Raw genomic sequence first — 23,469 nt, 5'->3', positions numbered from 1 at the left:
AAACAAGAAAAAAAATACAAAATAACAGGTGTCTGTCAAGCATCTGTAAAAAAAAACAAAAAAAACGGCTCTTTTCAGAGCCAACTTCGAAGGGGAAATGGGGCACACTATTTAAATTTACATTCACCACGCTCAGATTTTCGATGTGTCCGCGGACATGGCGGTAGTCCGCGGACATGAAAATCACTACAAGGGGGTTAGTATGTTCTATGTTACGTGTATATGAAGTCAGGGATATTATGGTTAAGGTGTGCACTAAAAACCTATGAAATTCAGTGAAAAAACTTTGTTAAAGGGACGTTATGGTTAAGTTGCGCTACTAAAAACCTATGAAATTCAGTGAAAAAACGTTGTTAAAGGGACGTTATGGCTCAAAGTAAAACCGAAAAACCCCTGAAATTCGGCAGTTATGGTAACATAAGCAACCATTACTCGCGCCACCGTGCACTGCTAACACTAACACCCAGGACATCAAAGATGACATCACAAATGTCATTGATGACATCACTGATGACATCACATGGCTGGCTCTCCCTTTTTATCCTTTACTGACATATCGAAGCCACATAGTTTTCTTCAGTAACAGTCAGGAAGTAAAAATTGAAAAGGTACTATATTTGTAGACCTAGGGTACAGTCACGTCATATGAAACATATACATAGCGGAAGATACAGGCTTGAAAGAGAGCAATCCTTTCTGTGCATGAAGATAATCATTATGGTTATCAGCACTTTCTCATAGTTTTATTTTTATTACTCTACCTTCCCTCTATATGCTCATATTTGTATACATTATACTCACTTTTGCTCGCGACTACAGCCCAAACCGCTGGACGGATTTCCACCAAATTTGGACCAGGAACAGCGGCTTGGTCCCGAAAGCGTGCTTTTGCAAATTTGGTGAAAATCCGTCCAGTAGTTTTTTTTTAAATGACCAAAAAGTAGGTAAAAAAATTTAGTGATATCTGTGTTCGGTTCGCGGACACACTTCCCTGTTCGCTCCGCAGACAGTGTCCTGATTGGCCAATCGTCTTGCGTGATGTTCGTGGACATGCAACCTGTTCGCTGATTGGACGACGTGGAGCGTGAAGCGCGTCAGATTTTTCGGTAGCGCCCGCCATCTTGGATTCGCGGACGTCCCCGGACAGCGCGGTGAAACTTTGTTCAAAATGTGTATTTTGTTGAGTGTGTTGGTGTGTAGGAGTGTTTGGGGAGGGTGCGAGTGTATGAGATAGGATGAAAGTTGTGTTTTTTATGTGTTAGACATTCTTTTTGTGTTCGATTTGTTTGCGCCCATCACGGGTGTTCTGAAATGTTCTAAATAAACTGACTAGGGGGTGTTCTAAGGAGTCAATATGTGTCCATTTTGTTCGCAAGCAAAGTGAAACTGTTCTAAGAACACTCGCGGTGTCCGGGGAGTGTTCATAGGGGGTGTCCTGAGGACGCTGTCCGTATTGTTCTCTGTCAAGTTGAATGTGTTCTAAGAACATGCGCGGTGTCCTGAAATGTTCGCAAATAAACAAAATGGGGGTGTTCTGAAGACGTTTATGAGAACACTCCCGGTGTCCTGAAATGTTTGTAGGGGGTGTCCTGAGGATGCTGTCCGTATTGTTCTCCGTCAAGTTGAATGTGTTCTAAGAACACTCGCGGTGTCCTGAAATGTTCGCAAATAAACAAAATGGGGGTGTTCTGAAGACGCTTCTAAGAACACTCGCGGTGTCCGGGGAGTGTTCGTAGGGGGTGTCCTGAGGACGCTGTCCATATTGTTCTCTGTCAAGTTGAATGTGTCCTAAGAACACTCGCGGTGTCCTGAAATGTTCGCAAATAAACAAAATGAGGGTGTTCTGAAGACGCTTCTAAGAACACTCGTGGTGTCCGGGGAGTGTTCGTAGGGGGTGTCCTGAGGACGCTGTCCGTATTGTTCTCTGTCAAGTTGAATGTGTCCTAAGAACACTCGCGGTGTACTGAAATGTTCGCAAATAAACAAAATGGGGGTGTTCTGAAGACGCTTCTAAGAACATTTGCGGTGTCCGGGGAGTGTTCGTAGGGGGTGTCCTGAGGACGCTGTCCGTATTGTTCTCTGTCAAGTTGAATGTGTCCTAAGAACACTTGCGGTGTCCTGATATGTTCGCAAATAAACAAAATGGGGGTGTTCTGAAGACGCTTCTAAGAACATTTGCGGTGTCCGGGGAGTGTTCGTAGGGGGTGTCCTGAGGACGCTGTCCGTATTGTTCTTTGTCAAGTTGAATTTGTCCTAAGAACACTCGCGGTGTCCTGAAATGTTCGCAAATAAACAAGATGGTGGTGTTCTGAAGACGCTTCTAAGAACACTCCCGGTGTCCGGGGAGTGTTCGTAGGGGGTGTCCTGAGGACACTGTCCGTATTGTTCTTTGTCAAGTTGAATGTGTCCTAAGAACACTCGCGGTGTCCTGAAATGTTCGCAAATAAACAAGATGGTGGTGTTCTGAAGACGCTTCTAAGAACACTCCCGGTGTCCTGGAATGTTCGTAGGGGGTGTCCTGAGGACGCTGTCCGTATTGTTCTTTGTCAAGTTGAATTTGTCCTAAGAACACTTGCGGTGTCCTGAAATGTTCGCAAATAAACAAGATGGTGGTGTTCTGAAGACGCTTCTAAGAACACTCCCGGTGTCCGGGGAGTGTTCGTAGGGGGTGTCCTGAGGACACTGTCCGTATTGTTATTTGTCAAGTTGAATGTGTCCTAAGAACACTCGCGGTGTCCTGAAATGTTCGCAAATAAACAAGATGGTGGTGTTCTGAAGACGCTTCTAAGAACACTCCCGGTGTCCTGGAATGTTCGTAGGGGGTGTCCTTAGGACGCTGTCCATATTGTTCGTTGTTAAGTTGAAAGTGTTCTAAGAACTATCGCGTTGTTCTGAAATGTTCATAGGGGGTGTCCTGAAAACGGTGTCCGTATTGTTCGCTGGCAAGTTCAAAGTGTTCTAAGAACACTCACATTGTTCGCGGACATTAAAATTTTCCCATAGATCATAGTTGAAATGTTTGACTCTATGGATGTGATATGCTGCGGTGGTTGTTGCCAGGGCATACAGTCTTGGGTGCATGGCCATTTGGCCATGCACCCAAGACTGTATGCCCTGGCAACAACCACCGCAGCATATCACATTCATATTTGCTTATAACTTTGGGTGAAAAACAAATGTATAAGGAACAAAGGTATTAGATACTATGGATGTGATATGCTGCTATGGTTGTCCTTATTATTGTATACTTACTGTTTGGTCTAGTAATGGGAGTCCATGTTTTTCTTCTTCATTTCTGTGATAAAAGAAAATAGCATGTTAGTATTAGTATTTTGTAATGACTTATTACATTGTATAAGCAATATACTTTTATATTTTTTCGACCCTCATATTTAGTACAGTACAAATCAGAGTACTGTGCAATTTGCTCAGATTCTGTATTTGTTGCTAAAACCATTGGGTCTGTGGGAGAAAAAAAAAATCCATGTTGGATTAAAAAAAAACCTTTTTCTGTTATGCTACAGTTTATTTGTTTGTTTGTTTTCAGTGTTCACTTGTTGTTTCTGGCTAATGCTTTATACTTTGCTTTGTTGTATTTTTTTTGGAGCAGTAACAGATTCTTCATTTGTTTTGATATTATAACATTTTGGAGCAGTTAGATACCACTTGGCGTATTCTAACTGTCTATTTTTTTAATATATTTTAGTGGTTTTGATTTATCTATTTGGATATTGTAAAAGTTTGGGACAGTTAGATACCAATTGGCGTATTCTAACTGTTTATTTTTTGGCCTAATTTAGTGGTATTCATTTATCTGATTAGTTGTTGTAGAATCTTTGAGCTGTTAGATAGCTTTTGGAGTATTCTAACAGTTTATATTATTTTAACACAAATTTATAATTTTGGGACAGTTAGATACCAATTGGCGTATTCTAACTGTGTATTTTTTGGTCTAATTTAGTGGTATTCATTTATCCGATTAGTTGTAGTAGAATCTTTGAGCAGTTAGATAGCTTTTGGAGTATTCTAACAGTTTATATTTTTTAACACAAATTTACTTAAAGGTTTAAATACAGTTTATTTATCAAATTTTGGTTTTAAGAACATCAAATAAGCGTTTGTAAGATTTGCTGGTAATCTCTGCGTTAGAGTAATGGTACTATCATTACATTCAAACCATCCACATTTCTTTTTTATATATGCAGTGTAGTGCCCTGAATTGGTTGTGGCTCCTGCGTGGTAGATTATACCTATTGTTGCGAAGGTTTTCCTACCAAGTGATATTAGACCATGTGTGAATCCAGTCAGCTTGCAGTTGTTTTTGGTACCATCTGCATTGTAACGTAGAAGCATTAGTATTACATATTTACTATGTGTTTGTATTACTAACGTGGAGCGATTATCCGAATTGCAGGTAGAGCATAATCTACCATGGTTTGCATTTTGTACAAATTGCTGAAATGGAATGGATTCACAATTTGGTATTGATATATATATGAAGCGTTCATTGGAGATTTCTTCTTGTGTCACATTGTTGCAGAGAGTGCATGTATGTTTCCACATGTATGAAATCTGAACGATTTCATTTATAGATATGTTTTTGTTTTCCAGTACTTGTAGTAAGTACATTAGAAATTTTTGTGGATCTTCCTGTGAGTTTATAGTGAATTTCACCATTCCAGCACAGTCGTCCAATTGTCGTCTTATTCCAAAAACACTATATGTGTTGTCAGGATTGTTTGCTGCATTTCTGTGAAGTACTAACATTTGCAAACACAATGGGTCTGTACTGTGTAAGTAAATGTTGTCAACAATTGGTGGTAATTGAAATAGAATATTCATTGCTACATTTGCATAGCAACTTACACCAACTATATTTGAGAATTTAAATGGTCCAGGTAGTTCTGTATCTAACTGCTTTTTTTGGAGTTTGTCTTCCTTCTTTAAAGACGTACCTGGTTTACTTTCTCTAATTGATTCTTTTTTGTTTGTGGTACTTGATGAAGTATTAGTTTCTTTTACTCTCTTTGGAGGATTTGCAGTGATGTCCTGTTGCATTTCTGTTTGATTTAGTTTTCTTTTACAACGTTTTAGTTTTTGTGGAACAGAATATGTGTTTAGATGGGGAGTGTATAGCGAGCGAAGTCTATTATATTCTAAAATGCAAGGAATATCAGCGTTTACTTTACTTGCATCAAAGTTGATTAGAAATAGACCGTCAAGTGTACGTAAGCGTGATAGTGCTATGTAGCTCATGCCTTCTTTAAAGACTGTGTTACCAATATCTATCATTGCTTTGTCTAGGGTAAGACCTTATGATTTATGAATCGTGACTGCGCATGCAAGAGTTAGAGAAAATTGTTCTCTGCGTACATACATATCTTTGAAGAGAAGGAATCTAGCTGTTGAGTGTCCTATCCGTTTTACTTCTGAAAGTTTGTCAAAGAGTATATTGACAAACTGAATTTTGTTGTCACGTGGGTATGTTTGAAAGCCAACAACTGTACCCAGTGCTCCATTAACTAGTCCTTGGTCCACGTCAAGGTTACGTTTAAGCATTACTCTGCAATTTAAGGATAATTTTAACATCTTTTCTAAGCCTGCTGTGTTTGAGATTGATTTTTCTAAATTATTTAGTCTTCTTGTGGCTTGGTCACACATGGGTAGTGTCATACCATGTACATCTAGTTTGTCTGTGGCGCTAATTTCCATTATTGGTTGCATTTCTTTACTTAACATTATTTCATTGAATTTGAGACAGCTTGCAAGAGTTGGCATTAAGGCCATACAATTGACATTTTTGTGGGCTAATTGTTCCATAACATCTGCATTATCGCCAAAAAGTGCATTAATGTGCCGGGTTTTCAATGTTGCTTCTGCTTCTTTAGAAAGTATACCAACTCTCAAACTTTTTAAAATGTTGGCATAAGTGAGATCTGCAGATTGGCGCATGTTTTCTGTTAATTCTCTGTATTGGAAATGTTGCCAAAGGTTGACATTTCCAATGCTGCCAACAGTTTTACGGCAGAGTTTGTGCCCTAATGTTTTAAAAATAGGTTCACCTTTTACTGGTGATCTCCAAAAACAATAATGTGTTTTCCTGCAAAGAGCTCTTCATAGTCTGTTTTGAGTACTTCTTGTAATCTGAGGTTGGAGACCATGCTCACTTCATCTATTAGTAGCATTTTCATTTGTTTCAATACTCTGCGTAATTCCATTGCAGCTTCTGCAGAAAGTTTGTAATAGTCTAATAGTCTAATTTGTTCTGGTGTTCTACTGGTAATAGTAGTAATCAGTGTAATGTAACACCACCTATGTTGTAGGCAGCTACACCTGTGGGGGCAGTGACAACAGCTGACAGTTTGTTGTTTGTCAATTGTTGAAGGAACTTACTAATGATTTTGATTAGGAATGTTTTGCCAGAACCAGCTTCACCACTGACGTACAGTAGTATAGGTTTATAATTATGGCAGGAACATTCTTTATTTTCATGTTTTACACCATGTGCAATTTGTTTTGTTACTTCTTAAAAAATGCTACTTTGCTCATTGTTTAGTTTTGATTGTAGTATAGTTATGTCTTCCTTATCTTCATACTGACACATGGTGTTTTCTACTTCTATCATAGCTAATTCTGCCTCATTTGTTATTAGTGGTTCTCCCAGTGGTTCTTGGCTTACTGTTACAGAAGGTTGACTACTGTCAGGAGTATCCTTATCTAGTTGGGCTTGGAGTTCTTCTTCATGTTGCTGTTCATTGTGCAACATTGTTTTGTACTGTGTAAAGTTTACATCAGTTATAGTGCTTTCATTTGCTTTGAAAGCATCCACATATGAGTCATAGTTATCTAGTAATTGTTCTTCTTTTCTCCATGGTTTGAAGAGTTGTATCAGGGACATGTAATATACTTCTTTATGTTGAGGAGTCTTCAATGACAATTTGATATGATTAATTAAATTTGGTTTAGTGAGTTTAACTAAGCTGTCTTCACAGTCTGTCACTCTATATTTACCTTTTTTTTCATCAGGTTTCATATTATTTTTGTATGTGTAGTTTTGGGCTACTTGGTATAGACACATGTTTTCCAAAGTATTACTTCTGTTTGGGTAGTATGTGTCCAATAAATTGTTTTTTAAAATGTCTTGGCTGTTGGGATCATGTTTGGCTATTGTTTCTATATCTTCATATGATTTTAGAACTCTTTTTCTAGATTTAGCTGGACCAAGACTTAGCCATACTATATTTTCAGATTTACCATACAATGAAGTACCAGTTAAACGATCAGCTGCTTCATAAGATCCACATTCTCTATGGGTGAGCATTTGTATGCCCAAGCTGTATAATTTCGGAGATACTGTTTTATCTGATGACAGGTCATTCCAGAGGTCTTGGAGCTCTGTCTTTTCTGCTTTAGTTAAGTATGCTGTGACATATTGTGCAACTGCAGTAGAATTGTCTGCAATGTACTGCACATCTATGTTTGTATTCCATAAGTGGGCAATGATTGCATTATAATCATTGATATATTTTTCTTCTTCTTTTCTTTTTATGTAATATGTATTGTTAGGTGACTTACCTTTAACACTATGTCTAACTGAAGACATGAGGTTGTTTGTTTACTTGACCTGTATTTGTAACTGGTCTAGGGAAACCAAATCGGCATTTGGTGTAGTATTTGCCTTTGTTTTTGTATTTGCGATGACAATATTTTCCACATTTCTGTCTTTGAAATTGTAAAATTTTTGCACGAAGATCACTATTTGTGGCTTCTGATGGAATTTCACAAGTGACATATTTTTCAATAAACTGTAAAACAGTGGCATCACTGTCTTGACCAAATTTAGGAGCATCTTTAATCCATAAAAGCATGTGGATATGTGGTGCTCCTCTGGCTTGGTATTCTTTTCTCGAAAAGAAGTGTTGCACTTCTCCAAGAGGAGGAACAGTTTTATTACAAATAAAATGTAGCATAGCAATGAAGCGATGGTGAAAATATCTTGAAACATTAACAAGATCCAAAGAACAAAGTTCTCCAGGTGTTAGAATATCTATGTTTGTTTTGTTTTTATTTGATATGCGTAGGAAATCATGTAAATCTTCCCATGCATATTCTGCACAACTTAATGTAACAAACCAAGTGGGTGGACCAAGGTTTCTGATCATACAACGTACATCTCCATGACGTCGAAACCAGTACTCTTTAGTACCACGCATATTTGCTAATAGATTTGTAATATTTGATTGTAAAACCTCATCCTTTTGTTGCACTTTCTCTAATAATTGTGTAGCTGTCATATTTTGAAAGTGTGAACCTGATTTTAATATGTGTGCAACTCTGTAACATAAAGTTGCTAGTTTACTTTCAAAGAGTAGGTGGAATATGTATTACACATTTTGTCTAAATCTGGGATCTTCAGAATACATCCGTAATGAGCGGTATTCTGAAGCTGATATTTGAATAGGTCTATCATCATACCTTCCTCCTTTGCCAGTAGGAAAGAGTAGAGGAAAAGCACGTGCTTCTATACTTTTTTCCCATATACTGATTGGCGATCCTTTTGTTTGACACATTTGATAAGTTTCTAGTACATCTTGTACGGTGTCCTTACAGTGCAAAGGATGAATTGTATAATGGTCTAAAGTATTTGATATTGTAGCAGGATCTAGTAGCTCAAATTGACCAGCTTCTTGTGTTTCTTGAATTATTTCAGTTGTATCTTCAGTTGTATCTTTCAAGTTTTCTTCAATATTAATTTCTTTGTAATATTCATTATTCGCTTTAAGATATTGGAAGGCTTGTCTAACTTTATATAAATCTACCAGCTGTTGCCATATTGTTTTGTCTTTTGTAGGTACTCCATTTACTAATATAATTAAAGATTGCTGCATTGGAAGTTGCACTCCTAGAGTATGCACATTTTCTTTTAGATTTAATGGTAAATAAACTACTTTTCCACGAATGCCTCTTACCAATTCAGAGGGAGGTAATTTTGCTGTTTTTGGTTGAAGGCGTATTATTGCTTGAAATGGGTGTACTGTTTGAATTATGATGCTCTCATATAAATGAAGTTGTTGTAGAGGTTTTGGTACTGGGTATAATTCCAAATTATTTGTGATAGAACGTGAAGGAGTTTGGTTGTTGTCAAGTTTTGTAGTGCAATAACTGTAAAGTATTAAGGGCTCAGTTATTTCATATTTGTTTTCTGCTAGAAGGTAGAGAGCTAATTCAAACCATTTAGAATCTTCATTGTCTTCTATTTTGTATGATAGGTCCACAGTTTTTGTGTTACTTTTATAAAAACTTCTACGGCAACATACACATACATGGTTTGGTACTTCAGCTGATGTACTTTTAAATTTTAGTATTTCTTTTTTGTATGTGTTTAGCAAAAGGTTGCCATGTGCAGAATTGTTGCTTAATTGGTTTAAAGCTATTTCATTCTGTAAATGGCTTTCACTTCCAAAATATTTTTTCTGGATATAGTGAATTTCTTCAAGTAGGTCTTTTGCTGTACCATGTAGAAGGATGTTATTTAACTTTGCTAGTGCTAAAGCAGGACTTTTAGCATAGAACAGTTTATAGACTAGATTTCTTATAGTTGAATGATGTGTTGATATCCTTTTGATATCATGGAAAGTGGTTTTACAAGTAGGTCCTGTAATGCAGGCCAATGAATGTCCTTGTAGTCCTGTGTACTTGCGCACTGGACAGGTATCTATATTTTGCAGTAATTTAATTTTGATTTTGTCTTTGCTTTTTACATATTTATTGAGGAATTGGTGTAAAGATTTGAAACATTGTTTGGGAATGTTACACATTGACGTGCATGGCCATTTGTACACTAGACGTTCTGATTCAGTTGAATGGAGGGGTAATTCTAAGTTTTCAGGGCATATTTTTGTAAGGAGTACTTCTTGTTCCATTATGGTATTATTCACTTTTTCATAACCTCGACCACTGCTATTTATGGCAATTGTATTTGTTTGCTTTTGTTTGGACGCTTCTTCATTAAAATATGGTTCTGTGCTCGTAGTGTGATTCCATTCACCTCCGCAGATACTTAAGAAGTTCTTTCTGTTGACATTTCGCTTATTGAGAAGTCTTTTTTGTAATTTAGTTATTGGTTTTGTTAGTGGTTTCATTTTGTTTAACAGTAAAATAAATACATTTCTTTTGAGAAGAATTGCACTGTCCATCAATGCTTCTAAGATTAATTTCCTACGATAGGTTTTAAGCTTTGAACCTGATTTCTCTCCTGTTTTTATAAGATTTTGAAGGACTTTGTGAAGGTATATTTTGGCTAAAATACTTTTCTTGGTATGCTTACTTTGCACTATATCAAAATTTGAAGAAGTAGTTTTATCTGTACTGATAGCTGATTTTTTGTTAATTGTTTTTTGGTTTGTTTTACATTTTGATAGAGGAAGCAAAGTTGTTGTACTTGAAACTTCTTGTGTTTCACTAAACGATTGTATTAGCTGTTTTGTTTCAACTTTTTTTTACAAATTCTGCTAGAGATGGATGCTTATGTTGGACACCTTTATTTTCATTTGCTCTAATTTCGTGTTGATTTCTACAGAGTTGTCTTTTGGTAGGCATTCTTTAGGGTCTGTTGAAAAAAATAAAGAAGATATGGGTTGGGGTGTTCTGGAATGTATGTGTGCTGTGTGCATGAGTGTTTGAGTAAGATGATAAAGATGTATGTAATGGTGTGTGATTGTGCATTGGGAACTAAAACTAGTAGGGATAGGTATTCTTGAATTTATGTGTTACTAAACTGGGGTTCAGATGACAAAAAAAAAGTAAGCTAGTGGTGTGGAAAAGTACAAATAGTAAATCTAATGTATACAATTAAAACAGTTGTTTGTTCTATAATATGAAAATTGTAGTGGTTCAGTTGGCTAATTTGTGTGTCCAAAAATAGAAATTTGTGGGCCATTCTAGCTGTAAATCGCTGTTTAAGACTAGGACATTTTTTGGACAAAATGGTACAAAATCTCTATTTTAAGAAACCAAAATAGCTCGTATTAATGTTATAGTATATTTGATTAATAATATAAATATTATTGTGATATTTTACTTACTTTTTTTTAAAATTAACAGGTAACTTCTTAGTTTTTCTTTCTTCTTCGAATTCGGCTGCTTCTTTTCAGGAAACTGGTCTTCACTGCAATTGTAAAAGCTTCAAATTAGTAACTTTGTTTGTATATAGCACTGTTTTTAATTTAGATATTGATTTTTTTAATTGAAATCCTCAGTGCCTTTCTGTAAAAGCATTAAACTAATTTATTTACATAAGATACATTGCATCAGTTCAGTACATATGATATGTTCTTAATGAACAAATTGTATTGAATGACTTACTGTAGCAAAAAAAAATATCTTTACTATGTCTTGTGAAATTTATAATATATTAGTGAATACCACTATTTCTGTAAGTAAAGTGTAATAGCGCCTAAATGTCATGTATAATTTAAAGTAATTAAGTAAATAAATAAATAAAAACAAAAAATATGAAATTGTATAAGTATTTTTATAAAGGTTTAAACATAGATTGTGTTTGCATGCAATTTTTTTTGAATATATGTAGTCTATATATTTCATTTAAAAATGTTAGTTTAACATGATTTGAGTGTGTGTGTATAAAGAAAGTAAAAAGTACAAAGGTTTACAAGTGATAGTTGATTTTAGGAAATTGAAAAAAGTACAGTAAATTCATTTTACAGATTTTACAAGGTAAAAGTCTGTTTGAAAATGTGTTCATCGACCATAGCTCTCAACTCACACGCTTTTGGCGGGTGTCATACGCCTTGTAAAGGGCAGACTCACCCGCCAAGCCTCCTGCACCCCCATTCATTCCAATGGGCGTCTCACCCGCCAAAAACAAAATCGGGTAATTTCACCCGCCTGTAAAGCAAAAATGGTTGAGAGCTATGTCATCTACTATACAGAAAATATGCATACCTGAAGTTTGTGTTCATGCATATGGATATGCATGGAGCTGCAAGTAGAAATCTTGAAGACTTGTACAGTATTTCTGGGAGATGCTGCTTGCCAATGATATGACACTTGTACTCAGAGAGATTCAGAGTACATTTGCAGTGCTGATCTATGATGATGCAATTAGATGTAGAGGTCTTGAATGTGATTGGTGCATGGTCATGTGATTTTTGAGGTACATCCAATGAGGGAATGGCAGAGAGAGTGTAGTGGAAATGGTAGAAGGGCTGTTCATGTTACGATATGTCCGCGGACATGGCGGTAGTTTGCGGACATCGGGAGTTACATCCGGGGATTTTTGGGTTCAGAAGTCATGCAAATGAGAATAAGCACTGAAAGGGATTGGTCAGGAAAGTTTGGTGGGTGTGTTGTGCCAGGAGAGATTTTCTCAGATACTCTTTTTGCTGAGAGAACAAAAGATAGCTATGGCTGTGTGTTTCAGAAAACAGATTGTTTGGATTTTAGGAGATTCGTGGATACATTGGTTGAAGGTGCATGCAGAAAGCTGTGGAGTAGCTGTAGATCTTGGATTCCCACATGTGGAAGTACACTGGCATGGAGTGCGTGGAATGAAGTGGTTGGGCTTGCTACCTCTCTGTGCTACTTTGGAGACAGAGCAACATCCAGACATAATTGTAATTCATTGTGGAGGGAACAGTTTAGGACATGTGACTGGAATTTTTTTGCAATTTTCTATGAAAGAAGGACTGAGGAAGGTTATGGACATGTTTCCTATTTCTCAAGTGATATTTTCACGGATTGCGCAGAGAAAATTTGGCTTCGTTCTTCTTCATTTGGTCCACAAATGGAAAAAGCAAGGCGCAATGTTAATAAGGCTGTTTGTGGCTTTCTAAGAGATTTTGGCATGTCTTCTTTTCACAATGAAAATATTATGTTTTGTAGTACATACATTTTTCGCAGAGATGGCGTCCATCTTACTTATGCTGGCAATCAGATTTTTCTGAGAAATGTACAAAATGCATTGCGACCTTTTTTTGGAATTACAACAACGATTTTGAAGTATTTACAATTTTTGACTTACAAACACCACCCAAAGGCTTTTTTCAGAGCCACCATTTCTTTCGAGAGAAAATTACAATGTTTGTGATGGAGTAGCAACCCAATTTTTTTAATGTTCGCGAACTGTCCGCGGACTTCTAAAAAATACAAGGAGCCCTGCTTCATTTATTTTCACTTCTATTTTTTAACTGGGAAAGGCAGCTCTGAAAAGAGCCTTTTTTTTTTTGATTTTTGTAATTTTGTATTAGTACACTAGGAGAGGAGGGTAAAGGAGGGTAAAGGGGGGGAACCAACCACAGGGATAAGAAAGGGCGAGCTGAGAGAGGAAGATGTAGAGGGTTTTATTTGGGTAGTGAGCAGGTCTTCTCGTGCTCTGAGACGATAGTCTCAAAAGCACTCCGAAGTCGCTCCCCCCTGCAGAGTACTGTGTCACAGTACATACATACAACTGTGACCCTCGAAAGGTAAGGGTCATCAGCATTCTGTATGGCCTGTGAGGCAGCTTGAGAAAGACGCTGTCCCACAGAGGTGGTCCTTGTGGTGACAGGATCAGAAACCGAGGATGAAGTAGAGGAAATCAACCTGCTACTTTCTTCGCAAGGTACAACCCTGCGAATAGCCCCAGAGTGAAATGACCTCAGGTGTCGCTTCATAGTAGTGGTCCCAAAGCTGTAGTTATCGTGCTTCCCGCGACTGAGTATCATTTTGCACTCATTGCAGGTAACATGGTTCGCACGAGCCTTAGGACCATTCCCATGAATGGTAAATAACCGCCACACCCAAGACTCACGCCTAGAGTGGGTAGTAGGGATTTCCTCTACCTCATTCTCATCATCCTCTTCTTCCTCCTCCGCATCCTCAGTCCTGTTCCCCTCTTCAGGCCCTTGGGGAGGTGGTGGTGGTGGAGGGGGTGGTGGTGGTGCTGAAGCAGGTGCAGCACCAAGTGGCAGTTCAGCAGCCAAGGATGCCATCTCGATGATGGTGTAGTCTGCAGGTGGCAGCAAAAATCACTGTGTTCTGAAGAATAGCCAGAAACACAATGGGAATAAGCTCTTGGGCGTGGTCTTTTATAGGGGTGCTTGTGTGCGGTCCGCGGACATGCGCACTGTGTGCAGACAGATCAAACACAAAAAAAGGATCGGAAAGTTTCAAAAGGTATATAGAAACTCAAGATTGCTATGTGGGACTTGTGGCATGGTGAGATTTTATTGAAAAATATTATGGATTACCTGAAAATGTACTTTTAAATTGTTCGGGGACACGGACAGTGTCCGCATTTCAGGACATACGATGAGCGTGGGCGCGGTCATATGATCTGTTTGCGAACTAGTCTGCGAAGGAAGCGCCTGTCCGCAGGACACCAAGTGCACGGAGATGGTTAGCGCATGCGCATTGATGTCCTACGGACACTGTTCGGGTTCTGAAGTAATTAAAAGTGTGTCATACGTGAAACGAACATTTCAGGACACCACGTGTGTTCTTAGAACAGTTTAAACTTGGTAGCGAACAGTAAGGACAGATATAGTGTTCTTCAGGACACGTGTAATTTAGTTTATGTACGAACATTTCAGGACACCAATTGTGTTCTTAGAACAGTTTCAATTGGGTAGCGAACACTACGCACAGGTATAGTGTTCTTCAGGGCACCTCCATTTTCGTTTACGTACGAACATTTCAGGACACCAATAGGGTTCTTAGAACAGTTTGAACTTGCTAGCGAACCGTACCGGCCAGGTATAGTGTTCTTTAGGACACTTTAATTTTTGTTTGTTTACGAACAATTCAGGACACCGCGTGTGTTCTTAGTACAGTTTCATTTTTCTAGCGAACACTACGAACAGTTGTACTGTTGTTCAGGACACATCATTTTCGTTTATTTACGAACATTTCAGGACAGCAATTGTGTTCTTAGGACAGTTTTAAGTTCATAGCGAACATAGCGGTGTGGTGTTTTTCAGGACACCTCCATTTTCGTTTATGAACGGACATTTCAGAACACTCGCACTGTCCGCAGACACTTTTATTGTTTTAAAAAAAAAAACGGAAACTATTCACAATACAATATAAAAATTAAACTTTATTTAACATATATTAATAATTTATGACAGAGAAGTGGAGGCAGAAACAGAAACAAAAACAGGAGAATTTGGGGTTTCAACATGATTGGTATTAGGTGAAGAAGGGATGGAAATATCATCAAAACGTTTTGGATTATGGAGAGGGTTTGGGCATAATTGACTGGGATATGATGAGGAGGGACAAGTACATGTGGGGCAATGGTATGACGTTTTTGTTTTAAAATGATCTTCAACAAAAGTTTTCAAATTATTAAAATTGGTCAACAGTAAATCATTTTTTTCTTTTATGTTGTCAAGCGTGTTTTCCATAACAGCTTCTTCAGAGGTAGTTTCTATTTTGTTATGCTCTGTACAAAAATATATATATATGTTAAATGTATACAAAATAATAATATTTAAATGGTTTATATTATAAAGTGTTTACCATTAGTTTCACTATCTTGTGACATTTCTTCATGTGGGAAATTGTCCTCTAGCCATTCCAGAGTACTAGACATTTCTGTGAGAAAAAAAAAAAGATAATATATTTTTTAATCTAATACAGAAAGTTTATAAATATATGAGTAAAATGAAGTACACTTACTATTTCTGGTAAGATAAGTCCTATGTATTCAGTGGGTCTGGTCTTGTTCTCAGTTCTGTTGTGTCAGTGAGGTAATTATGTTGGAAGCAATTTATTTTCTTGTGGTATATTCCATTTCAGAACATATTGTATTTAAATGAATGGTTAGTGTGTTACATATATGGGTTACATTTCTTATGTATTACTATATATAATGTGTTTGTGTGCTGCTTTTTGAATTTGTTAAATGTTCCTATATTATGATATAACAATCAAACATACCCCACCACCCCCCCCACAGTTTTTAGGTAGTGGTATTGTTCTCCGAAACATGTCCGCGAACATTAAATAAGTTTGCGGACATCACGTTCATAAGAAGAGATCTAGTCAGTTCCATATGACATGTATATAAAGTCAAAGTCATTATTGTTAAGTTTTGCTACTAAAAAACTATGAAATTCAGTGAAAAAACTTTGTCAAAGGGACGTTATGTTTAAGTTGCGCTACTAAAAACCTATGAAATTCAGTGAAAAAAACGTTGTTAAAGGGACGTTATGGTTAAGTTGCGCTAATAAAAACCTATGAAATTCAGTGAAAAAACGTTGTTAAAGGGACGTTATGGTTCCAAGTAAAACCGAAAAACCCCTGAAATTCGGCAGTTATGGTAAGATAAGCAACCATAACTCGCGCCGCCACCGTGCACTGCTAACACTAACACCCAGGACATCAAAGATGACATCACAAATGTCTGTAATCGTTCCATATGGGAATGTCCTAAGGACACAATACCTGTCCGTACTGTTCGCAGGCAAGTTGAAACTGTTCTAAGAACACGCGCCGTGTCCGGAATGTCCGCAAATAAATGAAAATGTGAGTGTCCTAAGGACAGTATACCTGTCCGTACTGTTCGCAGGCAAGTTGAAATTGTTCTAAGAGCACACGTGGTGTTCGGGATGTCCGTACTGTTCACAGGCAAGTTGAAACTGTTCTAAGAATACACGTGGTGTTCAGGATGTCCGCAAATAAATGAAAATGGAGGTGTCCTGAGGACAGTATACCTGTCCGTACTGTTCGCAGGCAAGTTGAAATTGTTCTAAGAGCACACGTGGTGTTCGGGATGTCCGTACTGTTCACAGGCAAGTTGAAACTGTTCTAAGAATACACGTGGTGTTCAGGATGTCTGCAAATAAATGAAAATGGAGGTGTCCTGAGGACACTATACTTGTCCGTATTGTTCGCAGGCAAGTAGAAACTCTTCTAAGGAAATCCAAGGTGTCCGCGGACATTAAAAATGCTATGAGGCCTAGTTAGAAATGTTTGATTCTATGAGTGTGATCATAGTTAAAAATGTTTGATTCTATGGGTGTGATCTATGGGTGTGATATGCTGCGGTGGTAGTCGCCAGGGCCTAGAGTCTTGGGTGCATGGTTGAAGGCCATGCACACAAGACTCTAGGCCCTGGCGGCAACCACTGCAGCAAATCACACCCATAGATCACACCCATAGAATCAAACATGGGTGTGATGTTTGGGTGTGATATGGTTTGGAGTTGTGGCCAGACTGTACCGAAGACCAAAGTTATAAGTACTGAAGCTATAAGCTACTATGGGTGTGATATGTTGTGGTGGTTGTGGCAGGATGCATGGGTGAAGGCTGTAGGCTGTATACTCAATACTCTAGGTCCTGACCACAACCACTGCACCATATCACAGCCATAGATCATACCTATAGATTTGATTATCTTGCTGCATGATTTGTTGACATTCAATACATTTTTTACATGAGTTTGGAACCTGGAGGAAGTATTCTTTTTCAAGTTCTGTGCATTTTGCTCAGTTTCTGTGTTTGTTTTTGAAATCATTGGGTCGGTGGGAATAAAAAATCCTTGTCAGATTAAAAACACCTTTTTTGTTTTGCTACAGTCTATTTGTTTCTTTCCTTTCAGTGTTTACTTCTTGTTTCTCGTTAATGTTCTATCTGTTGGATTGTTGCAGATTTATGAAGCAGTAACATACCTGATGGCGTATTGTAACTGTCTATTTTTAGTTGTTATACAATCTTGGGCTAGTTAGATATCTATTGGCGTATTCTAACAGTTTATAATTTTTTCATTTCATTTTTTTAATGTTGAAGTACAGATTAGTTATTAAATTTTGGTATTAAGAAGATTAAAAAGCGTTAGTAAGATTTGCTGGTAATCTCTGCTTTAGAGTAACCATCCACATTTTTGTTGCAGATTTCTGAAACAGTTAGATATTTTTTTATTTAGAGGTATTGATTCATCTGTTTGGTTGTTATACAATCTTGGGGTATTAGGATACCTGTTGGTGTATTCTGACAGTTTATAGTTTTCTAATTGAAGTTTTGTTAATGTTTAAGTACAGATTAGTTATTACATTTCGGTTTTAAGAAGATTAAATAAGCGTTTGTAAGATTTGCTGGTAATCTCTGCTTTAGAGTAATGGTACTATCTTTACATTCAAACCATCCATATTTATTTTTTATACATGCAGTGTAGTGACCTGCATTGTTTGTGGCTCCTGCGTGGTAGTTTATACCTATTGTTGTGAAGGTTTTTCTACCAAGTGATACTTGACCATGTGTGAATCCAGTCAGCTTGCAGTTGTTTTTGGTAACATCTGCATTGTAACGTAGACGCATTAGTATTAAGTATTTACTATGTGTTTGTATTAGTAAGGAGGAGCGATTATCTGAATTGCAGATGGTACATAATCTGCCATGGTTTGCATGTTGTACAAATTGCTGAAATGGAATGGATTCACAATTTGGTATGGATACATACACAAAGCGCTCGTTAGGGATTTCCTCTTGTGTAACATTGTTGCAGAGAGTGCAGGTACGTTTCCACATGTATGAAATCTGGAAGATTTCATTTATAGTTATGTTTTTGTTTTCCAATACTTGTAGTAAGTACATTAGAAATTCTTGTGGATCTTCTTGTGAGTTTATAGTGAATCTTACCATTCCAGCACAGTAGTCCAATTTTTTTATTATTCTGTGAACACTATACGTGTTGTCAGGATTGTTTTTTGCGTTTCTATGAAGGACTAACATTTGCAAACACAGTTGGTCTGTACTGTGTAAGTAAATGTTGTCAAAAATTGGTGGCAATTGAAATAGAATATTAATTGCTACATTTGCGTAACAATTTACAGCAGTTACATTTGAAAATTTGAATGGACCAGGTAGTTCTGTGTCCAAGTCATTTTTTCGGAGTGTATGTTGCCTTTCTGAAGAAGTACCTACGTTATTTTGACTAATATGTTCTTCTTTACTTATTGTGAATGATGAAGTATTAGCTTCTTTTACTTTCCTTGGAGGATTTGCAGTCAGATTCTGTTGCATTTCTGTTTGAATTAGTTTTCTTTTACGTTTTTTTTTGTGGAACAGGATATGCTTTTAGATTGGGGTGTATAGTGAACATAGTCTATTGTATTCTAGAATGCAAGAAATATCAGAGTTGACTTTACTTGCATCAAAGTTGATTAGAAATAGACCTTCAAGTGTACGTAAGCGTGATAGGGCTACGTAGCTCATGCCTTCTTTAAAGACTGTGTTACTAATATCTATCAATGCTTTGTCTAGCGTAAAACCTTGGAATTTATGAATGGTGACTGCATATGCAAGAGTTAGAGAAAATTGTTCTCTATGTACATACATGTCTTTGAAGAGAAGGAATCAAGCTGTTGAGCACCCTATCCTTTTTACTTCTGAAAGTTTGTCAACGAGTATACTGAAAAACGGAATGTTGTTGTCACGTGGGTATGCTTGAAAGCCAACAACTGTACTCAGTGCTCCATGAACTAGTCCTTGCTCCACGTCCAGGTTACGTTTAAGCATTACTCTACAGTTTAAGGATAATTTTAATATTTTTTCCAATCCAGCTGTGTTGGAGATTGCATTTTCTTATGTATTTAGTCTTGTTGTAGCTTGTTGACACATAGGTAGTGTAATACCATGTGCGTCCAGTTTGTCAGTGGAACAAATATCAATTATTGGTTGCATTTCTTATTTTTAACATTGTTTCATTGAATTTGGAACAGCTTGCAAGAGTTGGCATTAAGGCCATAGAATTGACATTTTCTTGTGCTAATTGTTCCATGACATCAGTGCACATGAGTTATCGCCATAAAGTGCATGGATGTGCCGGGTTTTTAATATTGTTTGTGCTTCTTGAGATAGTACACCAACTCTAATACTTTTTAAAATGTTGGCGTAGGTGAAGTGTGTAGATTGGCACATGTTCTCTGTTAATTCTGTGTATTGGAAAGTTTGCCAAAGGTTGACATTTCCTATGCTGCCAATAGTTTTACAACAGAGTTTGTGTCCTAAGGTTTTAAAAATAGGTTAACCTTTCACTGGTGTCAATTGAAGATCTCCGAAAACAATAATGTGTTTTCCTCCAAAGAATTCTTCGTAGTTTGTTTTAAGTACTTCTTGCAATCTGAGATGAATCAAAGCCAACATTGGGTTGGAGACCATGCTCACTTCATCTATTAGTAGCATTTTCATTTGTTTCAAAACTCTGAGTAGTTCCATTGCAGCTTCTGTAGAAAGTTTGCAATAATCTAATTTGTTTTGGTGTTCTACTCGAAAGAGTAGTAATCGGAGTAAAGTGACACCACCTATGTTGTGGGCAGCTAAACCTGTGGGGGCAGTTACAACAGCTGACAGTTGGTTGTTTGTCATTTGTTGAAGGAACTTGCTGATGGTTTTGATTAATAATGTTTTACCTGAACCAGCTTCACCACTAACGTATAGTAGTGTTGGTTTGTAATTTTGGCAGGTACATTCTTTATTTTCATGTTGTACACCATGTGCAATTTATTGTGTTACTTCTTCAAAAATGGTGCGCTGCTCTGTGTTTAGTTTTGATTGCAGTGCAGTTAAGTCTTCTGTATCTTCTTCAAAGTGAAACATGGTGTTTTCTACTTCTGTCAAAGCTAATTTTGCCTCATTTGCTATTGGTGGCTGTCCAGCGGTTCTTGGCTTCCTGTTATAGAAGGTTGCTACTGTCGGGAGTGCCCTTATCTAGTTGGGCCTGGAGTTCTTCTTCATGTTGCTGTTCATTTTGCAACATTGTTTTGTACTGCATAAAGTTCACATCGGTGATAGTGCTTTCATTTGCTTTGAAAGCATCTTTGTAGCAGTCATAGTTATCTAGTAACTCTTCATCTTTTTTCCATGGTTTAAAAAGTTGTAGGAGGGTCATGTAATATAGTTCTTTCTGTTGAGAAGTTTTTAATGACAATTTGATATGATTAATTAAACTTAGTTTGGTAAGTTTTACTAAGCTGCCTTCACAATCTGTCACTGTATATCTACCTTTCCTTTCATCAGGTTTTATTTTATTTTTGTATGCAAAGTTTTGGGCTATGTACCATAGCATTTCAGTGCTGGACTGCCCAGGTGGGCGGGACAAAGACTGATATGCAAATGGATATTTCCCATCTGTGAAAGGTACAGTGATCAAAAAGCATGTGCTGCAAACTCTCATCTCAGAACAGGTTATCATGTCATGTTCATTCTGGAGAGGAGCGCTTGCTACCTTTTTTTGAAAGTTTTGGGCTATGTGGTATAGACACATGTTTTCCAAAGTGGTACTCCTGTTCGGGTAGTATGTGTCTAGTAAATTGTTTTTCAAAATGTCTTGGCTGTTTGGATCATTTTTGGCTATTGTTTCTATGTCGTCATGTGATTTGAGAACTCTTTTTCTAGATTTAGCAGGTCCAAGACTTAGCCATACTATATTTTCAGATTTTCCACACAAAGCAGTACCGGTTAAACGATCTGCAGCTTCGCAGGTGCCACACTCTCTATGAGAGAGCATTTTTATGCCTAAGCTGTACAATTTCTGAGATAGTGTTTTGTCTGATGATAGGTCATTCCAGAGGTCTTGAAGGTTTGTTTTTTCTGCTTTTGTTAAGTATGCTGTAACATATTGTGCAACTGCAATGGAATTGTCTGCAATGTACTGCACATCTATGTTTGCATTCCATAAGTGGGTGAATGATTGCATTGTAATCATTTATATATTTTGATTCTTCTGTTCTTTTTATGTAAAATATGTTCTTAGGTGATTTACCTTTAACATTATGTCTAACTGAAGACATGAAGTTGTTTACTTCACCTGTTTCTGTAACTGGTCTAGGCAAACCAACCCGGCATTTGGTGTAGTATTTCCCTTTCTTTTTGTATTTGCGATGACAATATTGGCCACATTTGTGTCTTTGAAATTGTGCAATTTGTGCATGAAGGTCACCATTTGTCGTTTGTGAAGGGATATGTGGTGCTCCTCTGGCTTGATATTCTTTTCTCCAAAAGAAGTTTTCCACTTCTCCGAGTGGAGGAACAGTTTTATTACAAATAAAGTGTAGCATAGCAATGAAACGATGATGGAAATATCTTAAAACATTAACAGGATCTAGAGAGCAAAGTTATCCAGATGTTAGTATATCTATGTTTGTTTTGTTTTTGTTTGATATGCGTAGGAAATCATGTAAATCTTCCCATACATATTCTGCACAACTTAATGTAAACCAAGTGGGTGGTCCAAGGCTTCTGATCATACAACATACATCTCTGTGACGGTGGAACCAGTATTGTTTTGTACCACGCATGTTTGCAAACAGATTTGTAATACTTGATTGTAAAACCTCATCTTTTTCTCTTTTTGTATAAATTATGTAGCTGACATATTTTGAAACTGTGTTCCCGATTTCAATGTGTGTGGAACTCCATAACATAGAGTTGCTAGTTCACTTTCAAAGAGTAGGTGGAATTTTGTCTAAATCTGGGATCTTCAGAATACATTTGTAATGAATTGTATTCTGATGCTGGTATTTGAGTGGGTCTGTCATCATATCTTCCTCCTTTGTCAGTAGGAAATAGTAGAGGAAAAGCAAGTGTTTCTATAATTTTTTCCGATATACTCATTGGTGATCCTTTGGTTTGCGCATTTGGTACGTTTCTAGTGCCTCATCTATGCTGTCTTTAGAGTGCAATGGATTAATTGTATAATGGTCTAAAATATTGAATACTGCATCGGTATCCAGAAGTCCAAATTGACCAGTTTCTCGTGACTTTTGCATTATTACAGTTGTTCCACTTAAGTTTTCTTCAATATTTATTTCTTTGTTGTACTCATTATTGTCTTTTAAATATTGCAAGGCTTGTCTAACGTTATGTAAGTCTACCAGTTGTTGCCATTTATTTTTGTCTTTTGTAGGTACACCATTTACTAAGATAATTAAAGATTGCTCCATTGGACGTTGCACTCCCAGAGTGTGCACATTTTGTTTTAGATCTAATGGTAAATACACTACTTTGCCACAAATGCCTTTCACCAATTCAGAGGGAGGTAATTTTGCTGATTTTGGTTGAAGTCGTATTATTTCTTGTAAGGGGTGCACTGTTTGAATTATGATGCTCTCATATAAATTGAGTTGTTGTAGGGGTTTTGGTAGTGGGAATAATTCCAAATTATTTGTGATAGCACATGAAGGAGTTTGGTTGTTGTCAAGTTTTGTAGTGCAGTAACTGCAAAGTATTAAAGGGTCAGTTATTTCATATTTGTTTTCTGCTATAAGGTAGAGAGCTAATTCAAACCATCTAGAATCTTCATTGTTGTCTATTTTGTTTGTTATGTCTATAGTTTTTGTGTTAGTTTTTATAAAAAGCTCTCCAGCAACACACACACACATGGTTTGGTATTTCAGAGGATGCACTTTTACATTTTAATATTTCTTTTTTGTATGTGTGTAGTAGAAGGTTGCCATGTGTACAATT

The sequence above is a fragment of the Ambystoma mexicanum genome, chromosome 5q, assembly GCF_040938575.1.
Source record: "Ambystoma mexicanum isolate Mex_15411 chromosome 5q, UKY_AmexF1_1, whole genome shotgun sequence".
Lineage (NCBI taxonomy): Eukaryota > Metazoa > Chordata > Amphibia > Caudata > Ambystomatidae > Ambystoma > Ambystoma mexicanum.
This window is presented reverse-complemented; position numbering follows the sequence as displayed.